This window comes from Scyliorhinus torazame, chromosome 14 (assembly GCF_047496885.1).
Source record: "Scyliorhinus torazame isolate Kashiwa2021f chromosome 14, sScyTor2.1, whole genome shotgun sequence".
NCBI lineage: Eukaryota > Metazoa > Chordata > Chondrichthyes > Carcharhiniformes > Scyliorhinidae > Scyliorhinus > Scyliorhinus torazame.
Window position 1 is genome coordinate 6153848 of NC_092720.1, and position 21066 is coordinate 6174913.

Below are 21066 nucleotides of genomic sequence, written 5' to 3' on the forward strand. Positions count from 1 at the left end.
GCCAATGCAAACAACAGGGGGGACAGGGGGCATCCCTGCCTCGTTCCTCGGTACAGCCGAAAGTACTCCGACCTCCGCCGGTTCGTCACTACACTCGCCACTGGGGCTCTGTAAAGGAGCTTAACCCAAGTGATAAACCCTCCCCCGAACTCAAACCTACGCAGCACCTCCCAGAGGTACTCCCACTCTACTTGGTCAAAGGACTTCTCCGCGTCCATAGCTGCCACTATCTCCGCCTCTCCCTCCTCCGATGGCATCATTATCACGTTTAAGAGCCGCCGCACATTAGTGTTTAATTGCCTGACCTTTACGAATCCCGTCTGGTCCTCGTGGATCACCCCCGGGACACAGTCCTCGATCCTCGTAGCCAGCACTTTTGCCAACAACTTAGCATCCACATTGAGGAGCGAGATCGGCCTATACGATCCACAATACAGTGTGTCCTTGTCCAGCTTTAGGATCAAAGAAATTGTCGCTTCCGACATTGTCGGGGGTAGGGTCCCCTCCTCTCTTGCCTCGTTAAAGGTCCTCACTAGTAGCGGGGCCAACAGGTCTACATACTTCCTGTAGAACTCCACCGGGAATCCGTCCGGTCCCGGGGCCTTCTCCGCCTGCATACTCCCCAAACCTTTGCTCAGCTCCTCCAACCCGATTGGTGCCCCCAAACCAGCCACCTCTTGCTCCTCCACCCTTGGGAATCTCAGTTGGTCTAGGAATCGTCTCATCCCCTCATCCCCCGCTGGGGGCTGGGATCTGTACAGCTCTTTATAGAAGGCCTTGAATACCTCGTTTATTTTCGCTGCACTCCGAACCGTGGCTCCCCTTCCATCTTTGACTCCCCCTATTTCCCTCGCTGCCGTCCTCTTACGGAGCTGGTGTGCCAGCATCCGACTAGCCTGTTCCTGATACTCGTAGGTCGTCCCCTGCACCTTCCTCCACTGTGCCTCCGCCTTCCCTGTGGTCAACAGGTCAAACTCCGACTGGAGCCGTCGTCTTTCCCCAAGTAATCTCTCCTCCTGTGTATCTCCTGACCACTCTCAAAATCTCCCCCACTAACCTCTTCCTTTCCATGCCCTCTGTCTTCTCCCTATGAGCCCTGATGAAGATTAGCTCTCCCCTGATCACCGCCTTCAACGCCTCCCATACCACCTCCACCCGCACCTCCCCATTGTCATTGGCCTCCAATTACCTTTCGATACACCCCCTCACCTTCCCACACATCACCTCATCTGCCAGCAGTCCCACATCCAGACGCCACAGCGGGTGTTGGTCCCTCTCCTCTCCCAGCCCCAGTTCCACCCAGTGCGGGGCGTGATCCGAAACGGCTATGGCCGAATACTCCGTCCCCTCCACCCTCGGGATGAGCGCCCTGCCCAGAAAAAAGAAATCTATCCGGGAGTAGGCTTTGTGTACATGGGAGAAGAAAGAAAATTCCCTGGCCTGCGGTCTTGCAAACCTCCATGGGTCCACGCCCTCCATCTGATCCATAAACCCCCTAAGCACCTTGGCCGCCGCCGGCCTCTTTCCAGTCCTTGATTTGGAGTGGTCCAGTGCTGGATCCAACACTGTATTTAAGTCCCCTCCCATTATCAGGCCTCCTACCTCCAGGTCCGGAATGCGCCCCAACATGCGCTTCATGATTCCAGCATCATCCCAGTTCGGGGCGTATACATTTACCAATGCCACCCACGTCCCTTGCAACCTACCACTCACCATCACATATCTCCCTCCATTATCCACTACGATAGTCTTGGCCTCAAATGACACACGCTTTCCCACCAATATTGCCACCCCTCTATCCTTCGCGTCCAGTCCTGAGTGGAATACCTTTCCTACCCATCCCTTTCTTAACCTGACCTGGTCCACCACCTTCAGATGTGTCTCTTGGAGCATGGCCACGTCCGCCTTCAGTCCCTTTAAGTGCGCGAACACTCGAGCCCTCTTCACCGGTCCATTCAGGCCCCTCACGTTCCACGTTATCAGCCGGATTGGAGGGGTTCTCACCCCCCCCCCCCCCGACTAGCCACCTCCTTTAATGGGCCAGTCCCATGTCCGCGTCTCCCTCACCCTCCAGTCCCCCAGCCCGGGGGACCCCCGTCCCGACCACCTCTTCTGTGTCCCATTCCCTTTCGGCCAGTGCAGCAGCAACCCTTTTCCCTCCCCCTTTCCCCCCCTCCCCTCCCCCCGCTAGACCCCTGTCTAGTTTTTTTGCTCCTCCGATATCACTCCCGTAAGTCAGCTGACACCTGCTGACCCCGGCTTCCCCCGCCGTCCCTTTGACCTCCCCGTGTGGGAGTCTCCCAATCCATATGCGTTCCTTCATTCCCCTTCCCGCCTTTCTTCCCGTGCGCGGGAAAACCCCCCGCGCTTTCCAAAGTATGCCCGCCCCCTCTGGCGCAGCTCATGTCGCGGCCTTGTCTCTCTCCCCCAGCCCGTGTAACATTCCCTGCTCGTTATTGACCCCCTATATACAACAACCATCACACATCAAACCTCAAACATCACAACTCCTCAGTTAGAGTCCAACTTTTCGGTTTGTATGAAGGTTCACGCCTCTTCAGGCGTTTTGAAGTAATAGTGTTGGCCCTTGTATGTGATCCACAGTCGCGCTGGCTGCAGCATTCCGAATTTCACTTCTTTCCGGTACAACGCCGCTTTGGCCCGGTTGAAACCCGCTCTCCGCTTTGCAACCTCCGTGCTCCAGTCCGGGTATATTCGGATCTCTGCATTGTCCCACTTACTGCTCCGCTCCTTCTTGGCTCATTTCAGGACCCTCTCTCTGTCCGTGAACCGGTGAAATCTCACCACCATCGCCCTTGGCGGCTCATTTGCCTTGGGCTTCCTCGCCAGCACCCGGGGTGCCCCGTTCATCTCCAGCGGCCTCGAAGGGGCCTCCGCGCCCATCATCGTCTCGAGCATCGTGCTCGCGTATGCCACGGCATCGGCCCCCTCCACTCCCTCAGGGAGACCCAGGATCCGCAGATTCTTTCTCCTCGACCTGTTCTCCAGGTCTTCGAGTCTTCCCGCCCACCTCTTGTGCAGCGCCTTGTGCCGCTCCACTCTCACCGCCAGGCCCAAGAGCTCGTCCTCATTCTCACTGACTCTTTTCTGTACCTCCTGGATCTTCACCTCGGGGGCCTTCTGGGTCATCCCTAGTCCTTCAATTGCCGCCAGCATAGGCGCCAGCATCTCCTTCCGCAGCTCCTCGAAGCAGCGCTTGATGAACTCCTGCAGCTCCGGCCCGCACTCCGCTTTGTCCCCGGCCGCCGCCATTTTGCTTTTCATCCCTCGCTTCTCCCGCTGCTCCAATGCCGCTTTTTTGGCCGTTTCACTTCTGGTCCGGTCCATAAAAGTTGGAGGGGGACCTCGCTCTTCCCTTCCCCACGGGTTGTCTTCGAAAATATTCCGTTGACGCTCCTCCAATGAGCCCGAAAGTCCGTAATAGCGGGAGCTGCCGAATAGTGCAGCTTAGCTCCGCATAGCCGCAACCGGAAGTCGACGCAACTGTGCTAACCACTGTGCTCCCGTGCAGCCCTCCTTTTTTTTTTTTCCACCCCAGTCCAACGTCAGCATCTCCACATCATGGTTCTCTCAGGAAGAGGTTCAGTGGCATTTAGTCCAAACAGTAACTACTTGGTGTAGAAAGTAACCATATCCAAATATACACAAGAAGGTAGGCTTCTTCAATCAAAGCCATGAACTATCTCCATCCAGTTACGATGAGCCATGAGACACCCTTTACAACAACATGCGGATGCCATTGTTACCCCACTCCCACATTATTGGTCGTAATTTCCCAAAATTCTTTGGACTCTATAATTGTTCCCACAGATTGGAGAGTAGGTAATATACCCCCGCTATTAAAAAAGGGAGGTAGAGAGAAAACAGGGAATTATAGACCAGTCAGCCTAACGTTGTTAGTAGGGAAGTTGTTGGAGTCAATTATCAAGGATTTCATATCACAACATTTGGAAAGCAGTGGTGTAATCAGACAAAAGCAGCATGGATATCAAAATGAATTTCTTTGAAGATGTAAATTGTAGAGTGACCAGGGAGAACCAGTGGATGCGGTTTACTTGGACTTTCAGAAGACTTTTGACAAAGTCTCACATAGCAGATTACCATGTAAAGGTTAACCAGGTAAAGTTAAAACCCATGAAACTGTGATGCATATAAAGCTAATTAGTAGACAGGGAGAAACAAGTTAGAAAGAATGGTTCTTTTACTAGACAACATGATGGTGCAGTGGTTAGCACTGCTGCCTCACGGCACCGAGGTCCCAGGTTCGATCATGGCTTGGGGTCACTGTCCATGTGGAGTTTGAACATTTTCCCTGTGTTCACATGGGTTTCACCCCCAAAATCCAAAGATGTGCAACCTACCTAGATTGGCCAGGCTAAATTGCCCCTCAGTTGGAAAAAATAATTGGGTACTCTTTTACCGATTGGAGTTGTATATACATATATAATAACAATAATAATTGCTTATTGTCACAAGTAGGCTTCAATGAAGTTACTGTGAAAAGCCCCTCATTGGGGAGGCTGGTACGCCCCTGTTATCTGTTTGGGGAGGCTGGTACGGGAATTGAACCCGCGCTGCTGGCATTGTTCTGCATTAAAGCCAGCTATTTAGCCCACTGTGCTAAACCAGCCCCGCTGGTTGACATATTAATGATTTGGACGTTGGAACTCAATGTATTATCCCCAAATTTAAGGTGAATTGGACATTCTGAATTCTCCCTCTGTGTACGGAATGTGGCGACTCGGGAATTTTCACAGCAACTTCATTGCGGTGTTAATGTAAGCCTACTTGTAACAATAAAGATTATTATTATGACTAGAGTTGACCAGGGAGAACCGGTGGATATGGCTTATTTAGACTTTCAGAAGGCTTTCGACAAGGTCTCGACACAGTAGATTAATATGTAAAGTTAAAGTGCATGGGATTATGAGTATTGTCTTGAGATGAATAGAAAGCTGGTTAGCAGACAGGAAGCAAAATTTAGAATAAAGGGGTCTTGTTCTGATTGGCAGGCAGTGACGAGTGGGGTACCGCAGGGATGTGTGCTGGGACCCCAACTGTTCACATTATATAAAAATATAAAAATGATATGAACGAGGGAACTAAATGTATTATCTCAAAATTTGCAGATGATACAAAGTTGGGTGGGAGGGTGAGCTGTGAGGAGGATGCAGAGATGAATTCAGTGGGATTTGGACAGGCTGAGTGATTGGGCATACACATGGCAGATGCAGTATAATGTGGATAAATGTGAGGTTATCTGTTTCAGTAGAAAAAATAGGAAGCAAATTATTATTTGAATGGATGTAAATTGAGAGAGGCGGATACTCAGCGAGACCTTGATGTCCTCGTGCATCACTCGCTGAAAGTAAGTGCACAGGTACAGCAAGCAGTAAAGAAGGCAAATGGTATGTTGGCTTTCATAGCGAGAGGATTTGAGTAGAGGAATAGAGATGTTTTACTGCAATTGTATAGGGTGTCGGTGAGACCACACCTGAGGTGGGATTCGCCTGTCTGCCAGATGCACTTTCCTGCCTGGCACGCCCCCGCCACAGCGGGATTCTCCTTTCCCGCAGCTGGCCAATGTGGTTTCCCATTATTGCTGGTCCACACCATTGCCAAACCCATGGGCGAGGGTGCGCTGCCGGTGGACAGGCGGATCCTGCCAATGGAGAATTCCGCTGCTGGAGTATTGTGTACAGTTTTGGTCTCCTTTTCTGAGGAAGGATGTTCTTGCTATAGAGGGAGTGCAGCAAAGGTTTACCCGGCTGATTCCTGGGATGGCAGGACTGGGAGGCCGCCGGCATGTGCATGTGCGGCCTCTGACCCGGATGTGAACGGGCTCGTATCTGCAGCGGGATCTGGGCTCCCTGCTAGCCCTCTGCAGGCCTGTGTATCTGTGGCCTTTTGATGACAATATTTCTGGCTTAAAGGCCACAGTTTCCATGTCAGCATGGGGACATAGTCCCTGAAACGGAGAATCTAGCCCGGAATCTTTATAATAATCTTTTATTGTCACAAGTAGGCTTGCATTAACACTGCAATGAAGTTACTGTGAAAAGTCCCTAGTCGCCACATTCCGGCGCCTGTTCGGGTACACAGAGGGAAAATTCAGAATGTCTGATTCACCTAACTGCACATCTTTGGACTCTGGGAGGAAACCGGAGCACCCGGAGGAAACCCACACAGACATGGAGAGAACGTGCAGACTCCGCACAGACAGTGACCCAAGCCGGGAATCAAGCCTGGGACCCTGGCGCTGTGAAGCAACTGCAACCCATTCCACAGTGCTGCAGTATATTCAATGTTCAAGGGATTTTATTGATGAGGATGTTTACCTGCCTTTACACTTGTCAGTGAAGCCACCCCCACGCCCCCCTTGCCCCGACAAAGCCGCAACTCACAGGCCCAAAGAACGGATGAGCCCCATTCACCCTCTCGTCTGTAATAAAAACACAATAAGAATAATGCGGCTGCCAGTGGATGGACACATTCACATTCTGGCCAAGAATCAACTTTGTTTCATTTACATAAATAATACAGACTCGCCAAGAGGTGTCACATTATTGAAGAGGCGTCAACCAAACTCAGATCTCTAGGGACAGGAAAAGTGCCCAATTGGAGACTTGGCTGGGACCCTCCTACGAACGTGTGAGCTGGTGTGAGGCCGGCTTTATAAGGAGCTTCCCCGATTGCAGGGGCAGAAGGAGCGGAGCTGTCCACAGAGCGAGTGCTGAAACCGCCGCCAATTTCAAAGCGTTTGGAAACTGCTCTCCTGCTCGCTGTCTCTCCCATTGAACCTCGCCTTGTGCAGAGATGTGTAGCCGCCTTCAGTTCAGCCTGGCTCTCCTCTCCGTCGCCCTGGCAGTACTGAGTGTCAGCTCAGGCCCCAGTGGGAACAGGTATCGCGAAATCCTGCAGAGAGCCATGGCAGGCATAGGAAAAGGTGGGAAAGCGGTAAGGATCCAGCAAAAAGTCACATTCAATAGAAATGGGAGTTTGTATTCACCCCGTTCACCTCGAATAGAAACTGGGACTGGGAAATAACTGGTTCAATTCTGATCTAGTGAGAAGACCCACTTTTAACAGGACTATAATATTGAGAGTCAATGTGCTTGTTTACTGTTCTATGTTCTAGTGCTCGGGACACATAATAATAATAATCTTTATTGTCACAAGTAGGTTATATTAACACTGCAATGAAGTTACTGTGAAAAGCCCCTAGTTGCCAGATTATGGCGTCTGTTCGGGTACACAGAAAGAGAATTCAGAATGTCCAATTCACCTAACAGCACGTCTTTCGGGACTTGTGGGAGGAAACTGGAGCACCCGGAGGAAACCCACGCAGACATGGGGAGAATGAGCAGACTCCGCACAGACAGTGACTGAAGCTGGGAATCGAACCTAGGACCCTGGAGCTGTGAAGCAACAGTGCTAACCACTATGCTAGTGTGCCGCCCTCATTGGTTTAGAAAGGTTTGATCCAAATTACAGGATTCCTCATCCATGGAGAGAAATCTCGTTCTCTCCAATCCATACTCACCCTCCACAAAGAGAATCAAACAAGAAATAACCATCTTTCCACAATCCCAGAGAATTTACTGCTCCCCTCCCTCCCCAAACTCTCCCTTCCATCCCAACCCCCCTCTCTCCCCACCCCAACCCCCCTCTCCCATCCCAACTTCCTCCTCTCCCCACCCTCCCCAATTCACCTCTCCCATCCCAACCCCTCTCTCTCCCCAAACCTCCTCCCCATCCCAACCCCCTTCCCTCCCCAAACTCCCTATCCCCAGTCCAATCCCCTCTCTCCCCAACCCACCACTCCCATGCCAACCCCAACCCCCCTCTCAACCCCAACCCCCCTCTCTCCCCAAACCCCAACTCTCCTCTCGCCCCAAGCCCACTCTCTCCAAACCCCCTCTCCCATTCCAACCCAACCCTTTTCTCTCCCCAAGCCCCCCCTCTCCACCCCCTCACCCCGCCTCCTCGCCCCAACCCAAACATATCTCCCACCCCAACCCTCTCTCTCTGCCCACGCCAACTCCCATCTCTCTCCCCAACACAATCCGCTCTCTCTCCTCACCCCAGACTCCTCTCTCTCCATCTGTTAACCCATCTCATCAAATCCCCGGGAATCCTACCCAAACGCATTTGGTCCTGTTTCATAGAATCATAGAATCCCTACAGTGCAGCAGCAGTACATTCTGCCCGTCAAGCCTGCACTAACCTTCAGGAAGAGCACCCTACCCAGTCACACACCCGCTGTAACTCCACCTAACCCTTGGACACTAAGGGGCAATTTAACCTGGCAAATCCACCCAACCTGCACATATTTGGACTGTGGGTGGAAACCGGAGCACCCGGAGGAAACCCACAGAGACACAGGAAGAAAGTGCCGAATCCACACAGACAGTGACCCGAACCTGGAATTGAACCCGGGACCCTGGCGCTGTGAGGCAGCAGCGCTAACCACTATGCCCCCATTTGATTTGGTCATTGGAATATTTTCGAGGAGTACCTGAGTCTCTCTCAGTAACCTCCATTAGCCATCTAGAATGGGGAAGATTGGCCCAAATCTTGCAGCAAAGTCACTTAATTTGAAAGAGATATTCAGTCCAATGATGTTATAAATTGTCTCCATGTTGACAAGAAGCTCCGAGCACCGGGATTGCTTCATTCCAGAGGTTTTCTGCTCTTTCCAAAGTCCACCTCCCTTTGAAGGGTTCACAATTGGGGGATGGAAGGGATTTGCGCAGTTTGTCGGGTTTCTATTTGCAAATTGGGAGCTTCCCAATTTCTGACGATAATTTCACAAAGTTGGAATTAGCTCATTGTAGATTTAATGGCGGAAGCTTCCAACGTTCACTTTTAAAAATCCACATCCATTGGCGGGAATTTCTGCCCTAATCTATTTCTGCTGTTGTTCCCAGGAGAATACAGAATATTCCCTGCTGCCCGAACTGGAAAACGGCAGGAAGAAAGCTCAGAGTGGCACTGGCAAATGGAATTTGAAGCGGGCGAAGGCCAAGAACGGCAGGAAGCACTGGGGACCCAACATCGACAGTATCCGGGGATAGGAAGCGAAGACCAGGCTGTGTGAACCTCGTCTGGAAAACCTTCACTTCCTGTTAACTCTCCGAATTCTCCATAGCAACCCACACACTCAAAATGTGGCATTCAGATAACTAAATAAATAATGTGGTGAATGATTCTATTTGATTGATGTAAGAGAAGACAATTGGTTTGAATTGTCCAATCGCAGGCCAGTTTGAATGGTGACTGGATAAAGTCACTATTTTTCATTAAACTGTTGCAATAAAATCTCTGTTTGAAAGTGGACCATTTGTTGGACTTTGTTCTCTGGGAGCTGGGGCAATGTAGCTGAAGGGACAGAATCAACTCGGGTAGCTTTAAACACCAGTCTATGTCCACCAGTACAGAGCGAGGGGAGTCATTTTCCACAGTTGCGACTTTGTAAATCAGCTCTGGGTGGAATCGCTCTGGGTCACATTCTCAAATCTGGGAAATGTTTTGCTGGAAGTTCCTCCGTGTATTCAAACTCAGAGGAGACAATGAATGGATGGATATTAAAGGGGGTTCTGCTCTGTGCAATGCAGCCATGCTCTGTGAGTGCTGCAATCTGCAGGAGAGCAATCTATCAACCTGAACTCCAGCATCACACTGGCAAAGGTCTAACCTGGTCAATGATAGCAGCAATCCGCAAATCACAAACCAGCTTCCAGCCTTCCCTTGTAAAGCCGGTTTCCATTGAAACCTCTGGTGCGATTTTGCACCATGTGGAAAAGTCAGTGTAGGTTCTGCATAACACCAGTGCTCCACACGGGTGTTGAAATGTGTTCTACCCGGAACATTGCCTTCCACCATTCCCTATTATGTCTATAACAGTGAGATGTCTAACAACTCCAGGTTAAAGCCCAACAGGTTTCTTTCGAATCACTAGCTTTCAGAGTGCAGCTCCTTCATCAACAAGAAGCGGAGATTAGAAATCAGGCAGATATTGCAGCAATTGCCCAGCCACTGAATGAGGTCTCAACCTCACAATGTCAAAAAAAAAGTCCCTCACTAATAGCCAAGACCTGGTGACCAAATGAAGAAATCGACCCCACATCCTGGCTCTGTAACAGACGGACAGTCACACCATCAGAATGACCCACTGATAGTAGATGTTTCTAATGCCATTTAATAGATAGATAGAATTTACAATGCAGAAGGAGGCCATTCGGCCCATCGAGTCTACACCGGCTCTTGAAAAGAGCACCCTACTTAAGCCCACACCTCCATCCTATCGCCATAACCTATTATCCCCAGCTAATCTTTTTTGGACGCTAAGGGTAATTTATCATGGCCAATCCACCTAACCAGTACATTTTTGGACTGTGGGAGGAAACTGGAGCACCCGAAGGAAACCCACGCAGACACGGGAGAATGTGCAGACTCCGCACAGACAGTGACTTTTGTAAGGGCCACGAAGAATCCAGCATGAGTTTTAAGGATACAAAGTTATCATAGAATTTACAGTGCAGAAGGAGGCCATTCGGCCCATCGAATCTGTACCAGCTCTTGGAAAGAGCACCCCACCCAAGGTCAACACCTCCATCCTATCCCCATAACCTAGTAACCCCACCCAACACTAAGGGCAATTTTGGACATTAAAGGCAATTTATCATGGCCAATCCACCTAACCTGCACATCTTTGGACTGTGGGAGGAAACCGGAGCACCCAGAGGAAACCCACGCACACACAGGGAGAACGTGCAGACTCCGCACAGACAGTGACCCAAGCCGGAATCGAACCTGGGACCCTGGAGCTGTGAAGCAATTGTGCAATCCACAAGGCTACCGTGCTGCCCCTGTAAAAATGTAATAACATTTATTTACTATAACGTATATACTTAACAGTAGCAGTAACTTCCCTTGCTACGTACTCCTTCCTGCTGGTTCCTGAACTGGCCAGCTTTATTTGTACTAGGAGTTTACTAGTGGTTTCTCCGCCCCCCTCATTGCGGAAGCTCATACTCCCACAGGATTGTGGGATAGTCATTAGTCCCCAGCCAATGGTAAGTAGGCAGATTATAACACCCCTCCCCCCAAAGTCCAAGGAATCCACCGAAGACCCTGGCGAAGGAGGGCGTCGGACTCGTTTGGCCGCAGGCTGGACACCATTTGCACGCAGGCTGCGTGTAACGAGACGGAGATTGGCACTTCCGTGATGAACGGCGCAATGGTTGTACATCCACGGCCCGTGGACGCGAGGATTCCCCCTCTGATGCATCCTGTGCCTCAATCTCGGAGTCAGAGTCTGCTGCCTCCGTCATGTCAGCGTCTCTATCTCCATTCGGTCCCGTAACGACCTGCGCAGGCTTCGAGTGAGGCACCAGTGGAAGATTGTGAGGACTACCTTCCCTTGTCTCTGGTCTCTGTGGCTGTTGAAATGAGCTCCGGGGGCGGGGGATCTTTTGAGGGGATGGTCTTCTGGACCGAACGTGGTCTACATGTTTTCGCTGGAGACGGCCCTGGGCTTGCACTTGGTAAGATATAGGGCTCGTTTGGCGAAAGATTACACCAGGAACCCATTTGGCACCACCAGCAAAATTCCGAACGAACACTGGGTCACCGGGCGCAAACTGCCGAATCGGCCAATGCCGAGAAAATCCTGTCCCTGCCGTTCTTGTGTGAGGTGTACTTTTGCGCCAATGTCCGGGAAAACCATACTAAGGCGGGTGCGAAGTCTCCGGCCGATTAGGAGTTCTGCGGGAGCCACCGCAGTCACTGCATGGGGAGTGGTCCTGTACCTAAACAAAAAGCGAGCCAGTCTCGTGTCCATTGATCCGGAAGACTGCTTCTTTAGGCCTCTTTTGAATGTCTGCACTGCGCGCTCTGCCAACCCATTTGAAGCCGGGGGGTAAGGGGCAGTGCGGATATGGCGGATGCCGTTCATCTTCGTGAACCACGCAAATTCCTCACTCGTGAATGGAGTGCCGTTATCCGTGACCAGCACCTCGGGAGGCCATGCGTACTAAACGATAAACGCATCTTTTCAATTGTTGCGCAGGACGTTGTCCTCTGCATCTTATGCACCTCTAGCCATTTGGACTGGGCGTCAATTAGTAGAAGGAACATGGATCCTTGAAAAGGGCCTGCGAAATCTGCATGCAAGCGTGCCCAAGGCCGCCCTGGCCATTCCCAGTGATGTAGGGGCACGGCCGGCGGAAGCTTCTGATGCTCCTGGCAAATGGAGCAGTTTTGGGCCACCTTCTCAATGTCGGTGTCGAAGCCTGGCCACCAGACATAACTCCGGGCCAACATTTTCATTTTGGTCACGCCTGGATGCCCATTGTGCAAGTCTGTTAGTATCAGCTCCTGGCCTTTTTCCGGGACAATCACACGCGTCCCCCACAAGAGGATGCCGTCTTCCACGCTGAATTCTGACAGCTTGGAGGAAAATGCCCGCAACTCGCCTGGGAGCTGTCTATGCTGCCCACCATACAGGACTATGTGCCGAACCTTTGACAGGACTGGCTCCGTCTGGGTCCACTCACAGATCTGTGACGCCGTGACAGGCAAGGTGTCCATAAGATTTAGGGTTGCAACCACCTCACCGGTCGTGGGGGTCGACCTGGGGCCAGTCGATAAAGGCAATCGGTTCAGTGCGTCGGAATTTGCTATCTGCGTACCTGGTTTGTGCTCCAGAGAATACTCGTATGCAGCAAGCAACAAAGCCCAGCGCTGGATCCGTGCAGAAGCAATGGGCGGTATTGGCTTATCCTCTCTGAAAAGTCCCAGCAGGGGCTTATGATCAGTCATGATAGTGAAATGACGGCCGTACACGTACTGGTGGAAGCGTTTCACCGCAAAAACCACTGCCAGGACCTCCTTCTCGATCTGTGCATACTTTTTCTCCGCTGCAGTCAATGTGCGGGAGGCGAAAGCTATCGGTCGTTCGGCCCCGTTCTCCATCTTGTGGGACAGGACAGCCCCAATACCATACGGGGATGCATCACAGGTGACGAGCAAGGGCTTTCCAGGATCATAGTGGGTTAGTAACCCAGACGGCGACAATTGTTGCTTCACCCGCCGGAAAGCGGTTTCTTGCGGCTGACCCCAAACCCAGGTGTGATTTTTCTTGAGCAGAAGGTGCAACGGGGCCAGCATAGTTGCCAGATTGGGGAGGAACTTCCCGTAATAGTTTACGAGACCGAGAAAAGAACGAAGATGCGAAGTGTCAGTCGGGGCGGGGGCATGTTGAATTGCACACACCTTCTCTGCGACGGGGTGCAGACCTTCGCGGTCCACCCGATAACCTAGGTAGACTACTTCCTTTGCCTGAAATACGCACTTTGTGCGACATAAACGGACTCCAGCCTCCGAAAGGCGTCTAAGGACAGCCTCCAGATTTTCCAAATGTTCCTGCTCCGACGTCCCTGTAATCAAAACGTCATCTAGGTAGACAGCCACACGTAGTAAACCTCTCAAAATGCCCTCCATAACACGTTGAAAAATTGCGCAGGCAGAGGATACTCCAAAGGGCAACCGTGTATATTCATACAGGCCCCGGTGTGTATTAATCGTTACATATGGTCGGGAGGCAGGGTCCAGCTCCAACTGCAGGTAGGCGTGACTCATATCTAATTTTGTGAACGAGAGTCCACCTGCAAGTTTCGCGTAGAGATCCTCTATGCGAGGCATTGGATATCGGTCGAGTCGGGAAACCGTATTCACTGTAAGTTTATAGTCGCCACACAAGCGAACTGTGACATCTGGTTTCATTACAGGTACAATTGGTGCTGCCCAGTCAGCAAAACGGACGGGCCTGATAATACCCAAACTCTCCAAACGAGTGAGCTCCCCTTCTACCTTCTCGAGCAAGGCGTAAGGCACTGGGCGTGCCCGGAAATAGCGCGGCGTGGCTCCTGGTTCAACTTGGATACGGGCTACGGCCCCTTTTATTTTCCCCAAACCAGGCTGGAATACATCTGGGTATCGTCCTAGCCCCTCAGTCAACCCTTCAGAAACTGTTTGGAGGATGTGCTGCCATTGCAACCGCAAATGGCGCAACCAGTCCCGACCCAACAGGCTGGGCCCATGGCCGCGCACCACGATAAGTGGGAAACGCCCCTCCTGGCATCCATAGACAACAGGGGTCATTGTAGTTCCTGCAATGTCCAGTGGTTCCCCCGTGTAGGTGGCCAACCTGGCCTGTGAGTCGGTTAATGTGAGGGTCTGTATACCCTGCTTGATGCGGTCGAATGTCCTCTGGGCGATCACGGAGGCCTCTGCGCCAGTATCCAACTCCATCTCAAGCGGGTGGCCATTGACCCATACTGTCACCTTAATGGGGGCCACACGGGGAGCTGCCACACAATGCAGCTGCAGGCAGTCGTCCTCCGTCTCCACGTCCTCAGGAGTAGTCGCCGCAGGTTCATCCACATGGAAGGTACGGCCTCTGGGCTGGTCCCAGTTATGGCCCCTGGGCTGGTCCCAGTTTCGGTCGGAACAACGGCACCTCTGGCGCACCCAGGACCGCCGTCCGCGATGGGGTCGGCGCCTACAAGTCTGACACGGACATGGCTCCTCATCCATTGGCTCTGGAGAAGGCTCACTTCGGGGAGGAATGTCCGACGGCCACTGGCGTCGGTCCGGACGTTGCCTCGCCCAAGGTACCGCAGGAGTGCAGGGGGACGTTTTCGGATGGAAGGGGTTGCGCCCCAAGGCATGCACTTCCATTCCCTATAGCTCCTGTACTCCTCGCTCTGCGCTCTCTCGGGACAATACTATTTGAATGGCCTGTTGAAAAGTCAATGTTGGCTGAGCTAACAACTTTCTCTGGATGGCCGCATTGTTAATACCGCAAACCAAACGGTCGCGTAACATTTCTGACAAGGTCTCACCATAGTCACAGTACTCCGCAATCCTGCGTAGCCTGGATAGAAAATCGGCAAGGGATTCTCCAGGGGTCCTCTCAGCGGTATTAAACCGGTAACGCTGGACTATCGTGGACGGGGTTGGGTTAAAATGTTGCCCCACTATATTCACAAGTTCATCAAACGTTTTGGTGTCCGGCGCAGCTGGGTACGTAAGGCTCCTAATCACCCCAAACGTATGCGGGCCGCAGGCGGTGAGCAATATGACCACCTGGCGCTCATTTTTGGTGATATTGTTTGCCCGGAAATAGTAACGCATCCGTTGTGTGTACTGGTTCCAGCTTTCCAGCGCAGCATCAAAGACATCCAAATGTCCATACAGAGGCATGGTATAATAGAAAACAACTTCCAACCTGTATCCAACAAAAATCCAGAGAGGTGGCTTCAGCAGTGTAGACAGCTATTCACTTTAACCTTCGTCGCCAGTTTTGTAAGGGCCACGAAGAATCCAGCACGAGTTTTAAGGATACAAAGTAATAACATTTATTTACTATAACATATATACATAACAGTAGCAGTAACTTCCCTTGCTACATACTCCTTACTGCTGGTTCCTGAACTGGCCAGCTTATTTATACTTGGAGTTTACTAGTGGTTTCTCCGCCCCCCTCATTGGGGAAGCTCATACTCCCACAGGATTGTGGGATAGTCATTAGTCCCCAGCCAATGGTAAGTAGGCAGGTTATAACAGTGACCAAAGCTGGGAATCGAAGCAAGGACCCTGGAGCTGTGAAGCAACAGTGCTGACCACTGTGCTAGCGTGCTGCCCTCATTGGTTTAGAAAGGTTTCTGCGCGGGTTTGATCCAAATTACAGGATTCCGCGTCCATGGAAAGAACTCTTGTTCTCTCCAATCCATACTCACCCTCCACAAAGATAATCAAACAAGAAGTAAGCCGGGTGGGAGGGATCTTTGATTATACTGCCCGCTTTCCCCAGGCAGCGGGAGGTGTAGATGGAGTCAATGAATGGGAGGCAGTTTTGTGTGATGGACTGGGCGGTGTTCACTACTTTCTGAAGTTTCTTGTGGTCCTGGGCCGAGCAGTTGCCATACCAGGCTGTGATGCAGCCTGATAGGATGCTTTCTATGGTGCATCTGTAAAAGTTGGTAAGGGTTAATGTGGACATGCCAAATTTCCTTAGTTTCCTGAGGAAGTATAGGCGCTGTTGTGCTTTCTTGGTGGTAGTGTCGACGTGGGTGGACCAGGACAGATTTTTGGAGATGTGCACCCCTAAGAATGTGAAACTGCTAACCATCTCCACCTCGGCCCCATTGATGCTGACAGGGGTGTGTACAATACTTTGCTTCCTGAAGTCAATGACCAGCTCTTTAGTTTTGCTGACATTGAGGGAGAGATTGTTGTCGCTACACCACTCCACTCGGTTCTCTATCTCCCTCCTGTATTCTGACTCGTCGTTATTCGAGATCCGGCCCACTATGGTCGTATCGTCAGCAAACTTGTAGATGGAGTTGGAACCAAGTTTTGCCACACAGTCGTGTGTGTACAGGGATTAGAGTAGGGGGCTAAGTACGCAGCCTTGCGGGGCCCCGGTATTGAGGACTATTGTGGAGGAGGTGTTGTTGTTCATTCTTACTGATTGTGGTCTGTTGGTCAGAAAATCGAGGATCCAGTTGCAGAGTGGGGAGCCAAGTGCTAGGTTTTGGACCTTTGATATGAGCTTGGCTGGGATTACGGTGTTGAAGGCAGAGCTGTAGTCAATAAATAAGAGTCTAATGTAGGAGTCCTTGTTTTCGAGATGCTCTCGGGATGAGTGTAGGGCCAGGGAAATGGTGTCTGATGTGGCCCGGTTGCAGCGGTATGCGAATTGCAGCGAATTACATTATTGGATTAAGTGTCAAATTTTAGGGAATGATTAAATAGAACAGGTGAATTGGCTAGACAACATTTAAAAGTTGCACAAAATGTGATGAAACGGGTAGCGGACAAGAAATCTAAAGTTCGTAGTTTTGCCCGTGGAGATAAAGTTTTAGTGTTGCTACCAGTGGTAGGTGAACCTTTAAAAGCTAGGTTTTGTGGACCTTATCAGATTGAAAGGAAATTAAGTGAGGTGAATTATGTGGTACAAACACCAGATAGAAGGAAGACTCACCGAGTTGTCATGTGAATATGCTTTTTCAATTTTCAAAAGGTACTTTGAAAGGGAAGGAGAGAAAAAGGAAGTTTTAATGATTCTAACTCAAAGTGACAAATCAAATCCAGATGACTGTGAATTTGACATACCTCAAATTGAATTGGAAAATGAGGATGTTCTTAAAAATTGTGATAAATTGTTGAGTTACCTTCCAAAGGAAAAACAAACTGACCTGAAAGAGTTATTGATATGGCATGGGAAAGTTTGTAGAGTTAAATTGGGAAGTACTAAAATGGCTATACATGATGTAGATGTTGGAAAGGCTGTTGCAATCAAACAACATCCATACAGACTTAACCCTTTAAAATTGGCACAGGTTAACAAAGAGTTCGAGAGTATGCTTAAAAATGGTATAATTGAAGTGGGTTGCAGCCAATGGAGCTCACCCATGTGATGGTGCCTAAACCAGACGGTACCCAACGGTTGTGTGTGGACTATATGATGGTTAAGATCCTATCCCACATTTGGAGGATTGCATTGAGAAAGTGGGGCAATCAGCTCTTATTTCCAAACTAGATTTACTTAAAGGTTATTGGAAGGTATCTTTATCCGAAAGGTCAAAGGAGATTTCAGCGTTTGTGACTCCAGATGGTTTATACCAATCCAAAGTTATGCAATTTGGCATGAAAAATGCACCAGCCACATTTCAACGGGTAACTACAAAGTTGTTTCAGGATTACCCAATTGTGCGGTATGTATCGGCGATCTGGTCATTTTCAATCAGACATGGACAGAACATTTGAAACATCTGATGGAGTTATTCAGTCGACTTCAGGAGGCGGGTTTGGTGATAAACCTAGCCAAAAGTGAATTTGGAAAAGCCCAAATCATTTTCTTGGCCATACAATCGGACAGGGTCGAATGGTCACACGGGATTGAAACCAACAGTTATTGAGGAGTTTCCAATACCCTCAAGACGAAGGGAAATAATGCGATTTCTTGACATGAGTGGATTTGATCGAACATTTGCGCAAAGGTTTTGTGGCATGATTGCTCCACTGATGGACTTGCTGAAGAAACGGCAAAACTTCAATGGACAGCGGACTTTCAACAGGCATTTGACTGCCTGAAAGCTGTGATAACCAATGCTCCTGTGTTGGAGTATTGCAAGGGACTCTGTGATCAGATTGAACAAATGTATCTGACTTTAAAGACAAATGCCGAGGCGTAGAGAAATGGATGGATTGTGCAGAGACCTTCTTGTTCTTCTTTAAAAAATATATTTTATTAAAGTTTTCAAACACAATTTTTTCCCTTACAAATGAACAAAAATGGTAACATGATAACTGCTATATAACATTGTTTAACTAACATAGTAAACTAACCAAATAACACAAAGTAATGCTCCCCCCACCCCCTCTCCCCCTCCAAAAACTCAAACAATTTACTCCCCCCTCCCCCCCCCCTACCTCCCCCCTCCCCCCCTACCCCCCCTACCTCCCCCCTCCCCCCCCCCGGCCCGGGTTGCTGCTGCTGGCCATCTATCTTCCCCCTAACGTTCCGCTAGGTAGTCGAGGAACGGTTGCCACCGTCTGGTGAACCCTTGAGCCGATCCTCTCAGCGCAAATTTCATCCGCTCTAGAGCAAACAAAGAGCAAAGAAATGTACAGCACAGGAACAGGCCCTTCGGCCCTCCAAGCCCGTGCTGACCATGCTGCCCGACTAAACTACAATCTTCTACACTTCCTGGGTCCGTATCCTTCTATTTCCATCCTATTCATGTATTTGTCAAGATGCCCCTTAAATGTCCCTATCGTCCCTGCTTCCACTACCTCCTCCGGTAGCGAGTTCCAGGCACCCACTACCCTCTGCGTAAAAAACTTGCCTCGTACATCTACTCGAAACCTTGCCCCTCTCACCTTAAACCTATGCCCCCTAGTAATTGACCCCTCTACCCTGGGGAAAAGCCTCTGACTATCCACTCTGTCTATGCCCCTCATAATTTTATATACCTCTATCAGGTCTCCCCTCAACCTCCTTCGTTCCAGTGAGAACAAACCGAGTTTATTCAATCGCTCCTCATAGCTAATGCCCTCCATACCAGGCAACATTCTGGTAAATCTCTTCTGCACCCTCTCTAAAGCCTCCACATCCTTCTGGTAGTGTGGCGACCAGAATTGAACACTATACTCCAAGTGTGGCCTAACTAAGGTTCTATACAGCTGCAACATGACTTGCCAATTCTTATACTCAATGCCCCGGCCAATGAAGGCAAGCATGCCGTATGCCTTCTTGACTACCTTCTCCACCTGTGTTGCCCCTTTCAATGACCTGTGGACCTGTACTCCTAGATCTCTTTGACTTTCAATACTCTTGAGGGTTCTACCATTCACTGTATATTCCCTACCTGCATTAGACCTTCCAAAATGCATTACCTCACATTTGTCCGGATTAAACTCCATCTGCCATCTCTCCGCCCAAGTCTCCAGACAATCTAAATCCTGCTGTATCCTCCGACAGTCCTCATCGCTATCCGCAATTCCACCAACCTTTGTGTCGTCTGCAAACTTACTAATCAGACCAGTTACATTTTCCTCCAAATCATTTATATATACTACAAAGAGCAAAGGTCCCAGCACTGATCCCTGTGGAACACCACTGGTCACAGCCCTCCAATTAGAAAAGCATCCCTCCATTGCTACTCTCTGCCTTCTATGGCCTAGCCAGTTCTGTATCCACCTTGCCAGCTCACCCTTGATCCCGTGTGACTTCACCTTTTGTACTAGTCTACCATGAGGGACCTTGTCAAAGGCCTTACTGAAGTCCAGATAGACAACATCCACTGCCCTACCTGCATCAATCATCTTAGTGACCTCCTCGAAAAACTCTATCAAGTTAGTGAGACACGACCTCCCCTTCACAAAACCGTGCTGCCTCTCACTAATACGTCCATTTGCTTCCAAATGGGAGTAGATCCTGTCTCGAAGAATTCTCTCCAGTAATTTCCCTACCACTGAAGTAAGGCTCACCGGCCTGTAGTTCCCGGGATTATCCTTGCTACCCTTCTTAAACAGAGGAACAACATTGGCTATTCTCCAGTCCTCTGGGACATCCCCTGAAGACAGCGAGGATCCAAAGATTTCTGTCAAGGCCTCAGCAATTTCCTCTCCAGCCTCCTTCAGTATTCTGGGGTAGATCCCATCAGGCCCTGGGGACTTATCTACCTTAATATTTTTTAAGACACCCAACACCTCGTCTTTTTGGATCTCAATGTGACCCAGGCTATCTACACCCCCTTCTCCAGACTCAACATCTACCAATTCCTTCTCTTTGGTGAATACTGATGCAAAGTATTCATTTAGTACCTCGCCCATTTCCTCTGGCTCCACACATAGATTCCCTTGCCTATCCTTCAGTGGGCCAACCCTTTCCCTGGCTACCCTCTTGCTTTTTATGTACGTGTAAAAAGCCTTGGGATTTTCCTTAACCCTATTTGCCAATGACTTTTCGTGACCCCTTCTAGCCCTCCTGACTCCTTGCTTAAGTTCCTTCCTACTTTCCTTATATTCCACGCAGGCTTCGTCTGTTCCCAGCCTTTTAGCCCTGACAAATGCCTCCTTTTTCTTTTTGACGAGGCCTACAATATCACTCGTCATCCAAGGTTCCCGAAAATTGCCGTATTTATCTTTCTTCCTCACAGGAACATGCCGGTCCTGTATTCCTTTCAACTGCCACTTGAAAGCCTCCCACATGTCAGATGTTGATTTGCCCTCAAACATCCGCCCCCAATCTATGTTCTTCAGTTCCCGCCTAATATTGTTATAATTAGCCTTCCCCCAATTTAGCACATTCATCCTCGGACCACTCTTATCCTTGTCCACCAGTACTTTAAAACTTACTGAATTGTGGTCACTGTTACCGAAATGCTCCCCTACTGAAACATCTACCACCTGGCCGGGCTCATTCCCCAATACCAGGTCCAGTACCGCCCCTTCCCTAGTTGGACTGTC

At 50.0% G+C, this 21066-nt stretch overlaps 1 long non-coding RNA gene across 1 annotated transcript; it reads left to right on the top strand.

Moving 5' to 3' along the window:
- The first annotated feature begins 6644 nt into the window (after positions 1-6644).
- LOC140389240 (uncharacterized) lies at positions 6645-9360 on the top strand. Its single transcript, XR_011934312.1, has 2 exons — positions 6645-6978; positions 8952-9360. It is a non-coding gene; the product is annotated as an uncharacterized lncRNA (long non-coding RNA).
- The last annotated feature ends 11706 nt before the right edge of the window (positions 9361-21066 follow it).